Raw genomic sequence first — 19,855 nt, forward strand, 5'->3', positions numbered from 1 at the left:
TACTGTGACGAGGAGTAAATAACAGCACATGCACCCCCCGGGACAAGTCTGCGGGGATTATTCTCTACTACTTCCCCTCCGCACTATAGCAGAAATACTGGCGGGGTGCGCAAAATCATGTATATATATATATATATATGTGATTATGCAGTTCCGGGTAGGGGGTGCGTGCCCTACCCGCGTCACCATTTGCAGCCTCGGCTGTCAATCACTGGGTGATCGCCGATTATCTCCAATGGGGGAGAGACCTGTATGTAAACAATACAGATCTCTCCCCTGTCGGCTCCTGCACACTGCTTTGTATGGCTCTGCATAGCACAGCCATACAAAGCAGTGTGCTTACAGTGAAGCACAGACATGGCCCAAGTAGTGAAACAGCACACAGCGCACAGTTAACCCTTTGATCGCCCCACATGTTAACGCCTTCCTGCCCAGTGCCATTAGTATAGTGTCAGTGCTTTTTATTAGCACTGATCAATGTATTGATGTCACTGGGGATGTCAGTGACACCAAGTCAGTTCCCCCCAGAGTCATAATGCCCGCCGCAGTCCCGTTATAAGTCGCTGATCACCGCCATTACTAGTAATAAAAAAAATTCTATACCGCTATTTGTAAATTCTATAACTGTCATGTAAACCAATTAATTTTCACATATTGGGATTTTTTTTTTTAGCAAAGATGTTGCAGAATACATTTTTGGTCTAAATTTATGCTGAAATTTTATTTTTTAAATTTTTTTTACCAGACATGTTTAAAAGCAAAAAGTCAAAAATATAGTTTTTTTTCTCAAAATTATTGGTTTTTCTAAAAAACGCACAGGCGATCAAATACCACCGAAAGAAAGCTCAATTTGTGGGAAAAAAAGGATGTAAACTTAATTTGGGTGCAGCGTTGCATGACCGCGCAATCGTCAGTTAAAGTAACGCAGTGCCATAACCAGGGGCGGACTGACAACTCATGGGGCTCCCGGGCAATAGGGGATCATGGGGCCCCCGTGTCCTTGCACAAACTCAAAAAAGCCTATGAAAAAGGTACCAGGGGCATCTCATGGGGCCCCCTACTGACCCCGGGCCCTCGGGCAGTGCCCGAGTTTCCAAATGCTCAGTCCGCCCCTGGCCGTAATGCAAAAACTGGCCTGGTCAGGAAGGGGAGGTAAATTCTGGAGGGCAAGTGGTTAAGAACAGAGATTTCCATCCTTCCATGTACCAGTCCTTCACTGGTCCTCTTTCATGGTACATAGGATCTAGATTAATTACAGCAAAGGATTTTCCATCTGTCAGCGGATCTATTTTCCACGGAATGACAGAGATATTGCATTTTCCTGGTGGTGGTACCAGTATATGCAAATCCTTCTCTCCGGCTCCATAGTGCTTTGGTGGCAGACATTAAAGACTGATAATATTTGATGTTCTTCAGTTTAGATTTGAATGAAAGAGTCATTGTAATCCAAGGGTTACCGCAACGAGACAAGGCTGGCCGTGCCCAATGAGTGAAGGACATGTGTTGGCTGATTGAAGTTCCGCGACTGTTGGAACGCGTTCTGCAGAGCACACCGACTCCATATTATAAGCGGAGTCTTTCTCTGAGTATATATCTATTGGCGAGACTTTCTTCTGATTCCAGGGGAACCTCTGTGTTTATTTTGGGGATCATTTCCTATTTCTCTGCAGAATACAGTTAAAAAAATATTAAAGGTCTTTCTTTTTGTCACAACCAATCAGGATCACACGGCTTACTGATGAAGAAAACGCAGTTATGGAAGATATAGGTCAGAATCAGTATGCAGTGTGTTTTTCTGCGGAGGGAAAGTCTGTTAGGAAGCAGAAATCTGATTTTAAAGATCAACTCTAAGCCAAGAGTGCGATCAATCAGGAAACTGCTATTACCATCAAGGAGACGATTCTGCTTCTCTGAAGTCAGGAAGTTCATTCCATTTACGTCAGGGTTTTTCACACAGGTGGGAAGCGTATGGCCCTCTGAAAAGTAATATGTGGATCACTTTTCAGAGAGTAGTAGAGCAGCAGCTGACAGGCGTTTAGGGGGCACCACTGACACTTCCTAATGCCTGTGGGTTTGGCTTTTTTTGCCGAACAGAAATTTTACATTGTGCGACCACACCGCAACTGCGAGACTAGCGTTTGGCTTGCAATGCAGCCCCATTTTTCTCCATGAGGGAGCCTGAGAGGCGCTCCCACAGCCATGGCATGTGTACAACCCTGTCAGGCTGCAATGTTAGAATATGGGTGGTGTGATGGGAGTCACTTTGGGTGGGGGGCCCATGGAACACAGCTCACTTTAGAGAGGTGGGAAGACCCCTGTCTCAGCTCCCCATATCCCTCTTATGTGTAAGTCACCCTGTGCCTGTTAGGGGTGCAGGGTGATATGTCCTGATATTGTGTAGACATGTCTAGGTGGGGTGGGGGGTTGTTCATTGTTTACTGCCACGTGGTTGTATCCCATTGTTCTATTGTGTGTCTTGCTTGGAAGCAAACTATTATGTAATATTATATTATTATTATTATTATATATATTATTATGTATTATTAGTATGTGTTTGTGTATTGGCTTGGTGGGGGGTGTCTCCAGCAGCCCTCCCTCCTGATGGGACTGTCTGCTGATGTGTCTCTTGTTGCTAGATGTGGTTTGCCCCGCCCTGTGTCATTATGCAGGGAGGGGGGGATTGTTCCCTTGAATGTATATATCTCGTATCTGTGTTAAAATAAAGTAGTCTATTTCCTGGTTTTCCTTTAAGAGTGGTGTCCGTGGACGGTGTGCGGATGGGGAAGCGGTATTATAACAGAAATACCCAAGCGCAGACTGGGTCCGGTTCTGTTACAGGTGGGCCATCAGGGGGCAGTAAAACAGCGGCTCAACCGTTTGTTTTTACCATCTGCCAGTATGAAAGAAGTCTTTTCATGGAGCTTTTAGGTAGTATTGCAGCCTTTTATAACCCGATTCTGAAATGTTGCACAGTACTGCATATATAGTTACATAGTTAGTCTGGCTGAAAAAAGACAAAAGTCCATCCAGTTCAACCATAAAAAAAAAAAAGTTATAATCCTACACCCACAGTTGATCCAGAGGAAGGCATCCAGGAACCAGCTTGCCTGTAATGTTGTGGAAAAAGGACCAACAAATTAACAAGGTATGACCTCAATAGTTTTCTGCTGCTCTTTCACTGTCCAGTCTGCAGGCTGGGGGTGCAAAGGGTGCAGCACTGATTCCAGTAATTGTAACCCTTCACCTTGGAGAACAACCCATTCAGTTTAAAATAGAATTGAAATGCAAAACATTTGTGTATAGATATAAAAAAAACAATATAAATATATCAATATTTTTGCACCTATTTTATGTGATCACATTCTCTCTGTTCTCAGCTGCATGAGAGCTCTGGGAGGGGAAACAGCAGTACACTGATCTTCCCAGTGAATGGGAGTGTCAGGATAAGTCTGAGAGCCCAGCACAGCTGTGACAGACAGCACTCTGTGCTTTCATGCCTAGTGCGGTCAGTTTATAATAGGGAAGCAGAGGGACTGGTAGGAACACCGGAGATTACGCACAAAGGAAGCAATAAAAAGAGAACAGGATATTCTGTCATACAAGTACATGGTACAGCAGGCACATATCAGAGTCTATATATTCTTTAAAGGAAAAGTGTGGGATAACAAAAAAAAAACTATATGGCTGTAGTATCAGTCAGATTCTGCAGCTGTCCCCCGTTGGCTCTAAGCCTGCGAACTGAGGGATCACATGACCACTGATCGCTCAGTTCTCAGTCTTCAGTGAGCAGAAAGCCAGTGCCATTCAGTCTCCAGCTATCTGCTCACTGGAGGACAGGCTGTGGAGGGGTCGGCTGTCTCAGGCTATCAACAGTGTGCTGAAAGGCTGAGCCAGCTGCCGATCAGGAATATGGGTGGCTCCGACATTACTGTCAGAATCCCTGCATAACCTGGACCGGCCCTAGTTTTAGCCCATTGTCAGTTGATTTTGGGTCACAGGAGAGCTCTAGTAAGTGCACTGCTGTAACCCACATGAGAAGTGTGACCATAAGAACTTTGGTTATACTTCTCTTTTACAGATGAATTCCAAATATGGAACATTCTTGCATAATTACATTGTTCCAGCTTAGACCAATGTAACTGTACATATACCATACCTGGCCAATGCCTCTGGAAATCAGTGAAGTAGACACAAGTACTCCAGTGATCTCCACCTCCTTCCGTCCCATGCTGAGCCACCAGCCCGATGCATTGTGAACACAGGAGGTCGGCTGCTGAGCACATGCACCAGTCAGAGTATGCTCTACGTCAGGGGTCTCCAAACTTTCTAAACAGGGCCAGTTTACTGTCCTTTAGACTTTAGGGGAGCCAGACTGTGGCCATCGGGAGTAGAAAATGTCCCGGCATCAGTTGGAGTAAACAGTGCCCCATCATTGGTAGGAATTGTTCCCCATTATTGGTAGGAATTGTGCCCCAACATTGGTGTCATTGGGCACCATTGTTGGTGTCATTTGGGAAGGATTTTGCCCTATCACTGGTGTCAATGCAAGGAATTGTGCCCCATCACTGGTGTCATTGGAAAGAATGTGCTCCGTCTCTGGTGTTATTGGGCCCCATTGTTTGTGTCATTGGGAGGAACTGTGCCCCATTATTGATGTCATTGGGAGGAATTGTGTCCCAATGTTTGTATCATTGGGAGGAATTGTGTTCCATCGTTGGTATCATTGGGAAGAATTGTGTCCCAACGTTGGTATCATTGGGAGGAATTGTGTCCCATCATTGGTATCATTGGGAGGAATTGTGTTCCATCGTTGGTATCATTGGGAAGAATTTTGTTCCATCGTTGGTATCATTGGGAGGAATTGTATTCCATCGTTGGTATCATTGGGAGGAATTGTGTTCCATCGTTGGTATCATTGGGAAGAATTGTGTTCCATCGTTGGTATCATTGGGAGGAATTGTATTCCGTCGTTGGTATCATTGGGAGGAATTGTGTTCCATCGTTTGTATCATTGGGAGGAATTGTGTCCCAACGTTGGTATCATTGGGAGGAATTGTGTCCCATCATTGGTATCATTGGGAGGAATTGTGTCCCAACGTTGGTATCATTGGGAGGAATTGTGTTCCATCGTTGGTATCATTGGGAGGAATTGTGTCCCAACGTTGGTATCATTGGGAGGAATTGTGTCCCATCATTGGTATCATTGGGAGGAATTGTGTCCCATCATTGGTATCATTGGGAGGAATTGTGTCCCAACGTTGGTATCATTGGGAGGAATTGTGTTCCATCCTTGGTATCATTGGGAGGAATTGTGTCCCAACGTTGGTATCATTGGGAGGAATTGTGTTCCATCATTGGTATCATTGGGAAAAATTGTGTCCCAACGTTGGTATCATTGGGAGGAATTGTGTTCCAACGTTGATATCATTGGGAAGAATTGTGTCCCAACGTTGGTATCATTGGGAGGAATTGTGTCCCATCATTGGTATCATTGGGAGGAATTGTGTTCCATCCTTGGTATCATTGGGAGGAATTGTGTTCCATCGTTGGTATCATTGGAAAGAATTGTGTCCCAACGTTGGTATCATTGGGAGGATTTGTGTCCCATCATTGGTATCATTGGGAGGAATTGTGTCCCAACGTTGGTATCATTGGGAGGAATTGTGTTCCATCATTGGTATCATTGGGAAAAATTGTGTCCCAACGTTGGTATCATTGGGAGGAATTGTGTTCCAACGTTGATATCATTGGGAGGAATTGTGTTCCAACGTTGATATCATTGGGAGGAATTGTGTCCCAACGTTGGTATCATTGGGAGGAATTGTGTCCCATCATTGGTATCATTGGGAGGAATTGTGTTCCATCATTGGTATCATTGGGAGGAATTGTGCCCTTTTGTTGGTGTCAGTGAATGAAGTTGTGCTCCAAAGGCCATATAAGAGCAAGCAAAGGACTGCATTTGGCCACCACTGCTCTACATTTTCTAAATGAATGCAAAGTGTTGTCTGATTGGACCAGTTATGGTATATGCATAGTTACATTGGTCTAAGCTGGATCAATGTAAATATGTACAATATACCATATTATTTAGCTGTACAGTTGCAAGAAAAAGTATGTGAACCCCTTGGGATTACGTGGAGTTTTGCATGAATTGGGCATAAAATGTGCTCTGAACATCATCTAAGTCACAACAATAGAAGAATACAGTCTACTGAACATAATACTACACAAACATTAGATGTTGCCATGGTTTAATTGCACATAACATGTAAACATTCACAGTGCAGGGAGGAAAAAGTATGTGAGGCCCTAGCTTAATGACTTCTCCCAAAGCTAATTGGAGCCAGGAGTGAGCCAACCTTGACTCCAATTAATGATGATTGATGTGATGATATTGGATGTGTTGCTTACAACTGTCCTGCCCTTAAAAAACACACACCTGTTTTGGGTTTACTGGTTTCAAGAAGCACTGTCTGATGTGAACCATGCCTCGCAGAAAAGAGCTCTCAGAAGACCTATGATCAAGAATTGTTGACTTGCATGAAGCTGGAAAGGGTTACCAAAGTATCTCCAAAAGCCTTGATGATCATGTGTCCACGGTAAGACAGACTGTCTACAAATGGAGAAAGTTTAGCACTGTTGCTACTCTCCCTAGGCGTGGTCGTCCTGTAAAAATGACTGCACGAGCACAGCGCAGAATGCTGCATGAGGTAAAGAAGAATCCCGGAGTGTCAGCTAAAGACCTACAGAAATCTCTGGCACATGCTAACATTTTTGTTGACACATCTACAATAAGGAAAACATTAAACAAGAATGGAGTACATGGGAGGACACCACGGAGGAAGCCATTGCTGTCCAAAAAGAATATTGCAGCACGTTTGAAGTTTGCAAAAGAGCACCTGGATGTTCCACAGCACTACTGGCAAAATATACTGTGGACAGATGAAACCAAGATTGAGTTGTTTGGGAAGAACGCACAACACTATGTGTGGAGAAAAAAAGACACAGCACACCAACATCAAAACCTCATCCCCACTGTAAAACATGGCGGAGGGAGCATTATGGTTTGGGGCTGCTTTGCTGCCTCAGGGCCTGGACGGATTGTTGTCATTGATGGGAAAATGAATTCCAGAGTTTATCAAGACATTTTGCAGGAAAATGTACGACCATCTGTCTGCAAACTGAAGCTCCGCAGAGGATGGGTGATGCAACAGGACAATGACCCAAAGCATACAAGTAATTCAACAAAACAATGGCTGCAACAGCACAGAATACTCCTTCTGGAGTGGCCCAGTCAGAGTCCTGACCTCAACCCAATTGAAATGCTGTGGCATGACCTTAAGAGAGCAATTCACACCAGACATCCCAAGAATGTTGCTACACTGAAACAGTTTTGTGAAGAGGAGTGGTCCAAAATTACTCCAGATCGTTGTGCAGGTCTGATCTGCAACTACAGGAAACGTTTGGTTGAGGTTATTGCTGCCAAAGGAGGGTCAACCAGTTATTAAGTCCAAAGGTTCACATACTTTTTCCTCCTTGCACTGTGAATATTTACATGTTATGTGCAAATAAACCATGGCAACATCTAATGTTTGTGTAGTATTATGTTCAGTAGACTGTGTTCTTCTATTGTTGTGACTTAGATGACGTTCAGAGCACATTTTATGCCCAATTCATGCAAAACTCCACGTAATCCCAAGGGGTTCACATACTTTTTCTTGCAACTGTATGTGGTGCCAACCAACTGGCTGTGCTGTGTGGCAGAGCTGTGTAAATATCAGGACTGGATAAACGTGTATCGTTTAGCAGGTAGAACGGCTCTCATATAATCATTTCATCTGTGTATTAACTGTTTGCCTTGAGTTCAGCTTTAAATATTAACTGATAGGTTTTCCCATCATCATTAAATGTACGTTAGAGTTGGTGAACGTGCACCTCCACAGGCGTGATCTCCCGCAGAATACATGACATAGAAAACAAAGTGCTAATTCTAGGAAAACTTCCCCAAAAATACAAAGGTAAGTGGCAGATAGTGGAGCGCCGTGGATGCATGAAGCAGATCAGACCGATGTTGGAAGGATGTGCTACAAGTGACACCTGTCAGCGTGAATACTTCACAGAATTTTTTTTTTTCGATCATTGTAAATCAGGACGATTTTATTCATGCTGAGCGCTGGGAATTGAGCCCACACACTTATGGGATTGACGGTCTCCATCATTAGCCGTCCTCACGTTCAGGGGGGGAGACTTGGGGACAGTTATCATTAAGCTAGGTGCGTTTCATTGGCTTCATTCCTGCAATCCTGGGTTAATCTCCTGTTAACATGCAGCCGCGTGGCCTCATCATATCCATTTCTTGCTTTCCACAATGAAACATGAAGGATTTGCTGATAGAATTCTCGCTGATCTGCAGAGATTTAACCCACACCAAGCTCATTAGCAGGATGTGAGAGTCTGGAATAAAGATGCTACAGACTGCGCTGCCGATTCAAGCAGCTTTATCTCTGAAACAGGTCTTGGCAACCTAATGTCCCCTGGCTGATGGAGAACTATAACTCCCAGCCTGTTCAGCCAGACACTCTTATCGTCCTAGTTATCCAGATGCTTTAAATCTTGCTGCATAAACCTGTCTGGTTGCTGGTGACCTGCTGTTCTGTGGGCATGTAAGTGTCCACGTGTGGACCCCATCCTGTACCCCATTTCTCATGCCCTCCTCACCCCAAACTTTATAATTCGTTTCCTGAAGTCTTTTGGATCTTTTCCCTTCCTCGTCTATCCTTCTTTACATCTCCAAATTCCTGCTCACCTAATCTCCCTCTTTTGACACTTTTTTCCTTTCCCCCGTGCCTCCTTGTCTCTACCCACCTCACCCGTACTCTGGTCACTGACCTGACGCCTTTCTTTTTTTTACACTTAGAGCAAGTATTCACATGCCAGGAGTGATGCCCACACTTGGATCCAAAATTCCATGGGTGGTGCAGACTGACCTTCTAGGAGCCATGTGACTTCACTGATTGTACGGGTACATTGAGTGCTCTGCTGTGTGCTGGGGACTGCTCGATGGGGGCTACAAATGGGTAGACTCTTGTCTTCTAGTGCTTGACTGAGGGTCCAGGCTCCATCCTTGTGTCTGCTTTCCCCTCTATTCCATTTCCCTCTCCTTTATCTCTCTCTCTCTCCCTCTCTCTCTCCCTCTCTCTCTCCCTCTCTCTGTCCTGCCCTTATCTCTTTTTTTTCCTTCCTTTACCTCTTCTCCCTCACCTTTCACTCTCTTTCTCTGTTCTCTCTTCCACCTCTCCTCTTGCCCTTATCACTTTTTTTTTCCTTCCTGCACCTCTTCTCCTTCATTCTGCTCTTCTCTCCCTCTCACTGTCCTCTCCCCTTACATCTCTCTTTTTTTGTTCCTGCATCTCTTCTCCCTCACCCCGCTCTCCTCTCTCTCTCCTCTCCCTCCACATCTCTCTTTTTTGTTCCTGCACCTCTTGTCCCTCACTCAGCCTCTACCCTCTGGCTATTGGTTCTTCCCCTCCTCTCTCTCTCTCTCTCTCTCTCTCTCCCTCTCTCTCTCTCTCCCTCTCTCTCTCTCTCTCTCTCTCTCTCTCTCTCTCTGTCCTCTCCCCTTACAGGTCTCTCTTTTTGGTTCTGCACCTCTTCTCCCTCACCCTGCTCTCCTCTCTCTCTCCTCTCCCTACACATCTCTCTTTTGTTGGTCCTGCACCTCTAATGCCACACCTGGCCTCTACCCTCTGGCTATTGTCCTTCCTCCCTCTCCCTCTCTCTGTCTCTCCCCTTACATCCCTTTTTTTGGTCTTGCACCTCTTCTACCTCACATGCTGTTCTCTCTCTTTCCTCACCCCTTACATATCTTTCTTCCTGAACCTCTTCTCCACCAACCCGCTTTCCTTTAATATCTCTCTCTCTTCTCTCATCTCCCTTTTTTCCCCACCTCGTTTTTCTTTTCTCTCTCTCGCTGTTTCCTCTTCTCCCTTATGGCTAGATTCACATGTAAGCGGCTCTGTGGGCTGCAATTTGAATGTGCCATTTTACCTCCTGAAACGCAGGGAAGAGGTTCCTGCAGCATTTTTTAGAAATCACAGCCCACACAGGAACCCCAAGTGCAGTGCAGTTCAGTTTCCAGTGCAGGAGTGATTTCCAGCGTGTGCGGCGTGCTAATTGGATTACTGACACCCAAACATATGTCCTGCATTTTTCAGTGTGGGTGGTTGCAACTGTGGGAACAGGTGCAGTCCCGCAGCAGTAATCACCTGCTCAGATGTGAACCTAGCCTACATCTCTGTGTTTCTTCTTGTTTCTTGTTCTTTGCTGTTTCACTGTTTCCCTACTCTCCTTTCACTCTCCCTCTTTCCTCTCTGACTTCCATCTCTCTGTTTCCTCCTTCTCCCTCTTCTCACTCATCCCACCAATCACACTTTCACTCTCCCTCTTTCCTCTGACTTACATCTCTCTGTTTCCTCCTTCTCCCTCTTCTCACTCATCCCACCGATAAGACTTTCACACTCCCTCTTTCCTCTATGACTTCTGTCTCTCGGTTTTCTCCCTCTACCTCTCTGTTTCCTCCTTCTCCCTCTTCTCACTCATCCCACCGATCACACTTTCACTCTCCCTCTTTCCTCTCTAACTTCCATCTCTCTGTTTTCTCCCTCTACCTCTTCTCACTCATCCCACGGATCACAGATCACACTTTCACTCTCCCTCTTTCCTCTCTAACTTCCATCTCTCTGTTTTCTCCCTCTACCTCTTCTCACTCATCCCACCAATCACACGTTCACTCTCCCTCTTTCCTCTATGACTTCCATCTCTCTGTTTTCTCCCTCTACCTCTTCTCACTCATCCCACCGATCACACATTCACTCTCCCTCTTTCCTCTCTAACTTCCATCTCTCTGTTTTCTCCCTCTCACTCATCCCACCAATCACACGTTCACTCTCCATCTTTCCTCTCTGCCTTCCATCTCTCTGTTTCCTCCCTCTACCTCTTCTCACTCATCCCGCCACTCACACTTTCACTCTCCCTCTTTCCTCTCTGACTTCCATCTCTCGGTTTTCTCCTTCTACCTCTCTGTTTTCTCCCTCTACCTCTCTGTTTCCTCCCTCTACCTCTTCTCACTCATCCCACCAATCACACGTTCACTCTCCATCTTTCCTCTCTGCCTTCCATCTCTCTGTTTCCTCCCTCTACCTCTTCTCACTCATCCCGCCACTCACACTTTCACTCTCCCTCTTTCCTCTCTGACTTCCATCTCTCGGTTTTCTCCTTCTACCTCTCTGTTTTCTCCCTCTACCTCTCTGTTTCCTCCCTCTACCTCTTCTCACTCATCCCACCAATCACACGTTCACTCTCCATCTTTCCTCTCTGACTTCCGTCTCTCTGTTTTCTCCATCTACCTCTGTTTCCTCCTTCTCCCTCTTCTCACTCATCCCACCGATAACACTTTCACTCTCCCTCTTTCCTCTCTGACTTCCATCTCTCTGTTTCCTCCTTCTCCCTCTTCTCACTCATCCCACCGATAACACTTTCACTCTCCCTCTTTCCTCTCTGACTTCCATCTCTCTGTTTTCTTCCTCTCCCTCTTCTCACTCATCTCGCCACTCACACTTTCACTCTCCCTCTTTCCTCTCTGACTTCCATCTCTCGGTTTCCTCCCTCTACCTCTCTGTTTCCTCCTTCTCCCTCTTCTCACTCATCCCGTCGCTCACACTTTCACTCTCCCTCTTTCCTCTCTGACTTCCATCTCTCTGTTTTCTCCCTCTCCCTCTTCTCGCTCATCCCGCCAATCACACTTTCACTCTCCCTCTTTCCTCTATGACTTCCATCTCTCTGTTTTCTCCCTCTTCTCGCTCATCCCACCAATCACACTTTCACTCTCCCTCTTTGCTTCCCCCCCCCTTACATCGCTCTTTGTTTCTTCCTCTACCTCCTCTCTGTTTCTCGCTCTTCAGTCTGTCTCTCTTTTTTCTCCCCCTTCCATCTTTTTTTCTTCCTGTACCTTTTCTCTCTCACCCCACTCTCTGGTCCCCTTTACATCTCTCCTTTTTCTTTCCTCTCTCCTTTCCCCCCTCCAGTCTTCCTCTATCTCTCTGTATTTCTCCTTTCTGTTGCTGCCCTTCCCGGCTCTCTTATGTGCCCCCCTCGCTTTGCTCCTTATGTCTCTGTCTTTCCTCCCTCTCTCTGGGCTGCACTCCACCTGTGTACAGTTTTAGACGCTCATCATAATATAAACGCACATAAAACATCCAGAGAATATGCCATTTCTGTTCCCTTCTTCTGCTGTAAATAAACTAATTATGATAGTTTGAATATTTCGGTGTTTACTGCTTCCTAAGGTGTAATTATGTTTTACATTTAGAAGAAAGCTCTACTTCAATCGACCACTAAAGTAAAATACATGAAAGAGCCATTGTTGACATTCATAGATACATGTGAGCTTATCAGAAACTGAGCACATTTCAGATGATGTGATAAGGGGGGAATGTGCTTCATATGCATAATAGACATCCTAATAGCAATCCTCACCGAAGGACAGAATAGAAAGGTTTTGTTCAAAGGCTGTGTTCATCTTAAAGCTGAACTCCAGGCAAATATTGATAAAATCTATTCGTTCCCGTTTTATACTAATCAGAATTGTTTTTCTTTATGTACAGCTATTGTAACTAGCAGAATCTGTCTTGAAATCAACATCCTTGCAAGCCAGTCAAGGCCAGGCTCTATTTCCTTGCATGGTGCTGTCAGTCTAACTCAGTGAACATGCATACAGTAGGGAAAATCATAGGGATGATGAACTATGTACTCCTGTGTGCTTTATTAAAACAGATGGCCAGGCTGCAGTACCAGATAGTGTAGCAGGTGGCGCTGCTGGTGAATCTACAAATACAGCTCCCGGTTCTGGTAAAACGCTGAAGCTGAGAGTGCCGGAGGCCCCTCCGTATTACTCCATGGAGGCATCTAAGGCCTTTTTGAGTTACTGGGGTGAAAACATGGCAATAATAATAGTGATAATTTTACAATTGTACCTCTATTAATGGTTTTTAATGTTTGTAAATGTTTATCAATTTCCTATCTCCATGGTTTTTACACATATGCATACTTTTGTTGTGACACAATGGTCCTACCCCCTATGATGTGTGTGTCCCTCCCACAGGGGAGGGTTCACACATAGGTACTGACTATACAGTAAGGAACAGAAGTATTTGAACACCCTGCGATTTTGCAAGTTCTCCCACTTAGAAATCATGGAGGGGTCTGAAATTCACATTGTAGGTGCATTCCCACTCTGAGAGACAGAATTAAAAAAAAATCAGGAAATCACATTGTATGATTTTTAAAGAATTTATTTGTCTTGCACTGCTGAACATAAGTATTTGAACACCTAAGAAACAGCAAGAATTCTGGCTCTCAAAGACCTGTTACTGTGCCTTTAAAAACTCCACCTGTACTCCACTCATTAATCTAACTTAGTAACACCTGTCTGAGCTCTTTAAAGATACCTGTCCACCTCACAGTCAGTCAGACGCCAACTACTACCATGGGCTAGAGCCCTCCATGATTTCTAAGTGGGAGAACTTGCAAAATCGCAGGGTGTTCAAATACTTCTGTTCCTCACTCTATATAGCTCTGATGAAGATGGCACCCCCCTTCGCAGCGCGTCAGAGTCATTCTGAGAATTTCCCCTTCAGATGGGGTTCGCATGTGTCTCCTTATCATAGGATGCACTTTTGGATTTTATATGCCTGTTTTATTACTACTCTTGTGAGTATATCTCCTAAATCAGTAAATTTACTAACTGTTTACTGAGGTAATGCGCAAGGTTTGTGCGTTCTGTTTTTGTTCTCCACTACAGTTTGTATCAAGCTTCCCCAGCTTTGTATTGGAGCTGCACAGCCTTTGATTGGTTTGGGATGAACTTCCATACATCTTTATACTCATTATATTATTGATCCATCGGCCCTCTACTGATCTAGGTCCCTGAGCGCAGGAGGTGTTGTGATTGTGAAAACATTGCAATATGTCGACATGAAACCGTGGGTAGGCATGGATCATTTAGAATGAAGACCTTTGTCATATGACAATGGAATGTTTGCTGCTGTATGTGTTTGTTGTATGGACACTTCAAATGAACACTTGAAGTCAACATTGACATCAGCTTGTATGAAGAATTGAAGTGTCATTTCAAGAGTTCATACAATAACCATATGTAACACGTCTGTAGCTGACAGAATGGCTAGGGAATGTACATTGACTATTGGAGGGCCCTGCAGACACAACAAGTCTCATTTCAGTACAAAGCCCAGGTAATAATATTAAAGGCTTTAAGACTTGCCATCAATAAAGCTTGGCAAACTAACCTTACAGATGAGTAATAGGCAACATCAGGTGTTGGTAGATACCAATGACTCCCTAAAACGTTTCTGTAGGGACACCCGGGAACCTGTAGAAGGGGACCTGTAGAAGACATGTAATTACTTTCTATGAATGTCTAAGCCCCGGTTGACATATATGTGGCCGTGCGGCCCGCATTTTGCGCTGGCACAAGAGCCCATTCATTTGAATGGACTCCCGTGTCCTCTGACACACAGAGAAGAAATCCCTGCACTTCTTCTGAAAACACAGCCCACACGGGAACCTCGGTTCCCAGTGCGGTTGCGTTTTCCAGTGTGGGCTGCGTGCCATTAGATACAGTAAAGGCTTCTTTCTGGCACCTCGACCATGCAGCTCATTTTTGTTCAAGTGTCATCATATTGTGCTCCTTCAAAACAACCACACTGTCTTTTTCCAGAGCAGCCTATATTTTACTTGTGGTTACCTATGGGTTTCTCTTTGTATCCCGAACAATTCTTCTGGCAGCAATCTTTCTTGGTCTACCTGTACTTGGCTTGGTATCCAGAGATCCCCGAACATTCCACTTCTTAATAGGTGGTTTAACAATACTGATTGGCATATTCAAGGCTTTGGACATCTTTTTATGTCCTTTTCCATCTTTATAAAGTTCCATTACCTTGTTGCGCAGGACTTTTGACAGTTCTTTTCTGATCCCCATGGCTCAGTATTCAGCCTAGTGAGTGCTTCCACGTAAGAGCTAACAAACTCATTGACTATTTATACACTGACACTAATTGCAATTTAAAAATCTACAGATGTGGGACATTAAGCCCTAATTGGCATTTTAACCGGTGTGTGTCTCACCTTGTGTGTCTGTAACAAGGCCAAACATTCCAGGGGGCGGAGATTTCTGATCCGGGCCATTTGGGTGATTTCAGTTATCATTATCATTTAAAAAGGAGCCAAACAAATATTTGATAATAAATGGCTTCATAGGATCATCATCCTTCAATAAAAGAGCATTTTTTTGGCATGATCAGTCATATTTTCAATATCAATGCCAAAATTTCACAATTTCTGCCAGGGTATGCAAACTTTTCAGCACAACTGTGAGTGGGCCAGGGGTGGGCTAGCAAGAGCCTGTGATACTTTGCCCTGAATGGACAAGATGGGGTTCATTTACTAAAACTGGAGAGTGCAAAGTTAGGATCAGCTCTGCATAGAAACCAATCAGCTTCCAGGTTTTATTGCCAAAGCTTCATTGAACAAGCTGAAGTTTGAAGCTGATTGGCTACCATGCAGAAGTGAGCCTGATTTTGCGCACTCCAGTAAATAAAACCCAACGACTCTTTAAAAAAATAAAATTCATAATTTTTGAATAATACGTAGCTAAGCTAAATGGCAGCTTTGTCTATTTGCCTAGAATTCTACTTAAAGGTGTTGTATGTAAAATAAAGATAATGTAGGGAGATTTTTGGTATTTTTGATTGATTTTCTAGTTAAAAAGTGTTGATGATGGTCGAAGTATTCCTCCAATTTCTCTAGCATTATCATACACCTTTCCTCTGGGTTTTATACCTGGGAAATCAGGAGACGTCTGCAGAATGATCTCGGCACATTCTCCTAAACATCCCAATTCCAGGGAAAAAGCCGAATAACTTTCATTTAGGATTAATTTGCATGTTGTTACCCAGAATCCCTAGGGAGAGCTTTCATCACATTTGTAGACTCCATTAGTTTCTAAGGCATTAATATTCAAGATGTATGCAAAATGAATTACTCAGCAGCCAAGGCAGTTATTAATTTAAAACCGTTTCTGCTTAAAAAAAAATTAGGGATCTTGTAAAGAAAAAAAAACTGGATACATTTTAGAAGTGATGGAAGCTCTTATTACATGTGACAACATATGGCTGGCTATGTGTTCACGTGAGGTCAAGGTTGACATTGTTCTTTTATGACCATTCATTCTAAACCCCATCCATCTTTGGGGTGCAGACTTTGATCCTCACAGTATCCACGTGGACATTTCCTCCTGGTAAATGATGTTATCATGGCAGAGGATGTAGTGAGAGAGGTCACTCAGGAGAGGGTTAAACACTTTTTGCTTAGTCACATTGGGAGGCTCGCTGATTTACAGCTTCCAGATCATTAACTTTTAAGGCCATGAGATGCGCTGGATTTACACTGTTGAAGTGCGTTATGGCATGCGTCTAAACATACTGTGTTGTAAAGCAGCCCATTCCTTTTGCATGGGTGGCCAACGCACTGCAGAAGGCTTCTTAAGGCATATGAACCCTTTTGTTTTTCCAGTGCATGGGTGTGAACTATGCTACACTTATACACAGGTCCTTTCTGAGTCTTCCATGGGGATGTGTGTTGGGGTGCCATTGCAGTTTGCATGTTACCATGCCTTGCTGTAATGCACAGTAAAACCCACTTGTTACTGCAGAGCAAAGATGTGACTATGGCCTAAAGCAGGGTCTCCAAACTTTCTAAACAAAAGAGCAGTTTCCTGGCCTTCAGACTTTAAGGGGGCCGGATTGTGGCCAGTGTCAGTAGAAAATGCCCTGGCATCAATGGGAGTAAATAATGCCCATCATTGGTACTGGTGGGAGGAATTGCCCCATCGTTGGTATCAGGGAAAGAAATCGTGCCCCATTATTGGTGTCAGTGGGCAGAATAGTATCCTGCTGTTGGTGTCAGTGGGAGGAATAGTGCCGCATCACTGTTGTCAGTGGGAAGAATAGTGCCCCATTGTTGGGGGTCAGTGGTAGGAATAGTGCCCTATTGTTGGTATCAGTGACAGGAATTTTGGCCCATTGTTGGTGTCTGTGGGAAGAATAGTGCCCCATTGTTGGGGTCAGTGGTAGGAATAATGCCCTATTGTTGGTATCAGTGACAGGAATTATGCCCCATTGTTGGTGTCAGTGGGAAGAATAGTGCTCAATTGTTGGGGTCAGTGGTAGGAATAGTGCCATATTATTGGTATCAGTGACAGGAATTATGCCCCATTGTTGGTGTCAGTGGAAAGCATAGTGCCCCATTGTTGGGGGTCAGTGGAAAGCATAGTGCCCCATTGTTGGGGGTCAGTGGTAGGAATAGTGCCCCATTATTGGTATCAGTGACAGGAATTATGCCCCATTGTTGGTGTCAGTGGGAAGCATAGTGCCCCATTGTTGGTGTCAGTGGAAAGCATAGTGCCCCATTGTTGGGGGTCAGTGGAAAGCATAGTGCCCCATTGTTGGGGGTCAGTGGTAGGAATAGTGCCCCATTATTGGTATCAGTGACAGGAATTATGCCCCATTGTTGGTGTCAGTGGGAAGAGTAATGCTCCATTGTTGAGGTCATTGATCGGAATTGTGCCCTATTGTTGACATCAGTGACAGGAATTATGCCCCATTATTAGTGTCAGTGGGAGGAATAGTGCCCCAAGGGCTGGATAAAGGCAAGCAAAGGGCCACAGATTGAAGACCAATGACCTAAAGTGTCTGGTTTTGTACAGTGATCCATTTTTTAATGTGACTAAATAACATGAGCACATGAGCTAGAAACCGAAAGCCACAGTTCCAGAAGATGGCCTGCATAGGGGCCTTGGGACACTGTACTGGATAGGTAGGTGCCATCACCAAGGACGAGGGGGCATAGTTTGTGCTGAACCCTTGATCCTATGAGGCCAGCTCTCAAACCCTTCATTCTACATAAGGGCACCAGTCACTTGTGTGGTTTGGCAGATGCCCTCTAGCAACCAGTGCCCTGGGCCCACATGGACCAGTCTCCTTCTGCAGGTCAGTGATATTAAACTGTATTTTGCATTAAAGGAAGCCATATTATAAAAACAAAATATACTTATACCCAGAGCTCTGTGTATCCTTCAGGCCCTTTGTAGAAATGTGCTGCCATACTGTATGCATCTACTGAGTCCAGTGATTATTTGTGTCCTCTAATGAATGGAGGGCTGGAAACTACTGAGCAGCATCCTTCTGTGAGCTGTACAATGAGTTTAAAAGGTACAGTCCTGTCAAAAGGGAAAGTTACAGGCAGGGGTGGACTGACCATTTGGAAACTTGGGCACTGCCCGAGGGCCCGGGGTCAGTAGGGAGCCCCATGAGATGCCCCTGGTACCTTTTTCATAGGCTTTTTGAGTTTGGGCAAGGACATAGGGGCCCCATGATCCCCTATTGCCCAGGGACCTCAGGAGTTGTCAGTCCGCCCCTGGTTACAGGTAGGATCACCTGCTGAGTACGTGAGTTCATCATCCATGCTGTGTGCACCAGACCGCCCTACCACCTCTTGCCACTAGTCTGATCATCTGAGAACCCCTGCTACCTACCTCTCTGTATAACATAGACCAGGTGTTCCAGAACAGACCACCACAGGCTCTTTTGCTGTGTCTCACATACAGAAATTCTGATGTAAAAATAAATCAGCAGTTTCTCAGAGTCGGTGACTAGTCGGATTTAAAGGGTTATGTGACCTTGACTGACTTTTGCCACAAACCTCCCAGAGCATTAGTGTCCTCAGTACATGACCATGCAGTGCTCCTTTTTGTATGGCTGCTCTTTTCATTGGCCTCCCCTCTCCATCCCACCACCTATAGGACAGGGAGCGGAGCATTCATTGGGAGGTTTGTGGCAAAGGTGTCAGTAAAAGGTGGACTTACCCTTTAAATCTACCTTGGAAGGTGAATGCAGTCGGTTATACAGGAGAAAGCGAGGAAGTTACACAGCACAGGTTTTAGGACATTATGCACCCAGTGACCCTAGAAAAAGCTCTCCAGATTCTTCCTGCAGTGGATATCTCTTTTGCTAGTTTTTTTATATTTAGTTATAGTTTTTTGCTGAAATGAAACTAAGATCTAGAGTAAATGTGTGCAGAACCTGTCCTATTTTCAAACCTATGCAAGGTTTACTATTGTCTCATAGCTTGTGAGGGTGTCAGGAAATAGACTCCTTCTGACCATAATGTCCTCTTGGTGATTGAAAGAATGTGAAAATGGGGGAGATTTTTTTCTCACTCTCTGTGACACCCGGACAAGAACTAAGGTGTGTGGTTGTCACTGTGACAGGAAGGAACAGAAGGCGATCCTCACTCTATTACAAAAAATATTTTTGCCTGTGTCTCCATTGGAGAGATTACCATCATGCCTGCTCATGACAAGAAGTAAATACTGCCCAAAAAGGACACAAAAAAAACGTAAAGAATTTTACCCCAACATTTCCTACTGATATCTGCCTGCTGTACCATGTACTTGTATTAAAATGTCTCCTGTTTTCTTTGCATTGCTTCCTTTGTGTGAAATCTCTGGTGTTCCTGTCAGTCCCTCTGCTTTCCTATCAGAAACTGACCACACTAAGCATGAGAGCACAGTGTGGTCAGTTTTCTGGCTGTGCTGGGAACTCATCCTGCTCTCCTCCAACCCTTGCCAGTCTAGCCAGCTATTTAGGCTGGAGCTGAGCGTTTTTCCTTTGACTGGCTCTTTAACCCCTGGTTCACATATATATGCGGCTGTGCAGGCCGT

The 19,855-nt window shown here is 44.6% G+C and overlaps 1 protein-coding gene across 1 annotated transcript in view; it reads left to right on the forward strand.

Annotated features, from left to right (window-relative positions):
- CDH4 (cadherin 4) overlaps positions 1-19,855 on the forward strand; it is an 824,561-nt gene that overhangs the window by 482,789 nt on the left and 321,917 nt on the right. The window lies entirely within an intron of this gene.

The sequence above is a fragment of the Staurois parvus genome, unplaced genomic scaffold (genome assembly GCF_062004578.1).
Source record: "Staurois parvus isolate SC_StPar_1 unplaced genomic scaffold, SC_StPar_1.0 ptg001349l, whole genome shotgun sequence".
Classification (NCBI taxonomy): domain Eukaryota; kingdom Metazoa; phylum Chordata; class Amphibia; order Anura; family Ranidae; genus Staurois; species Staurois parvus.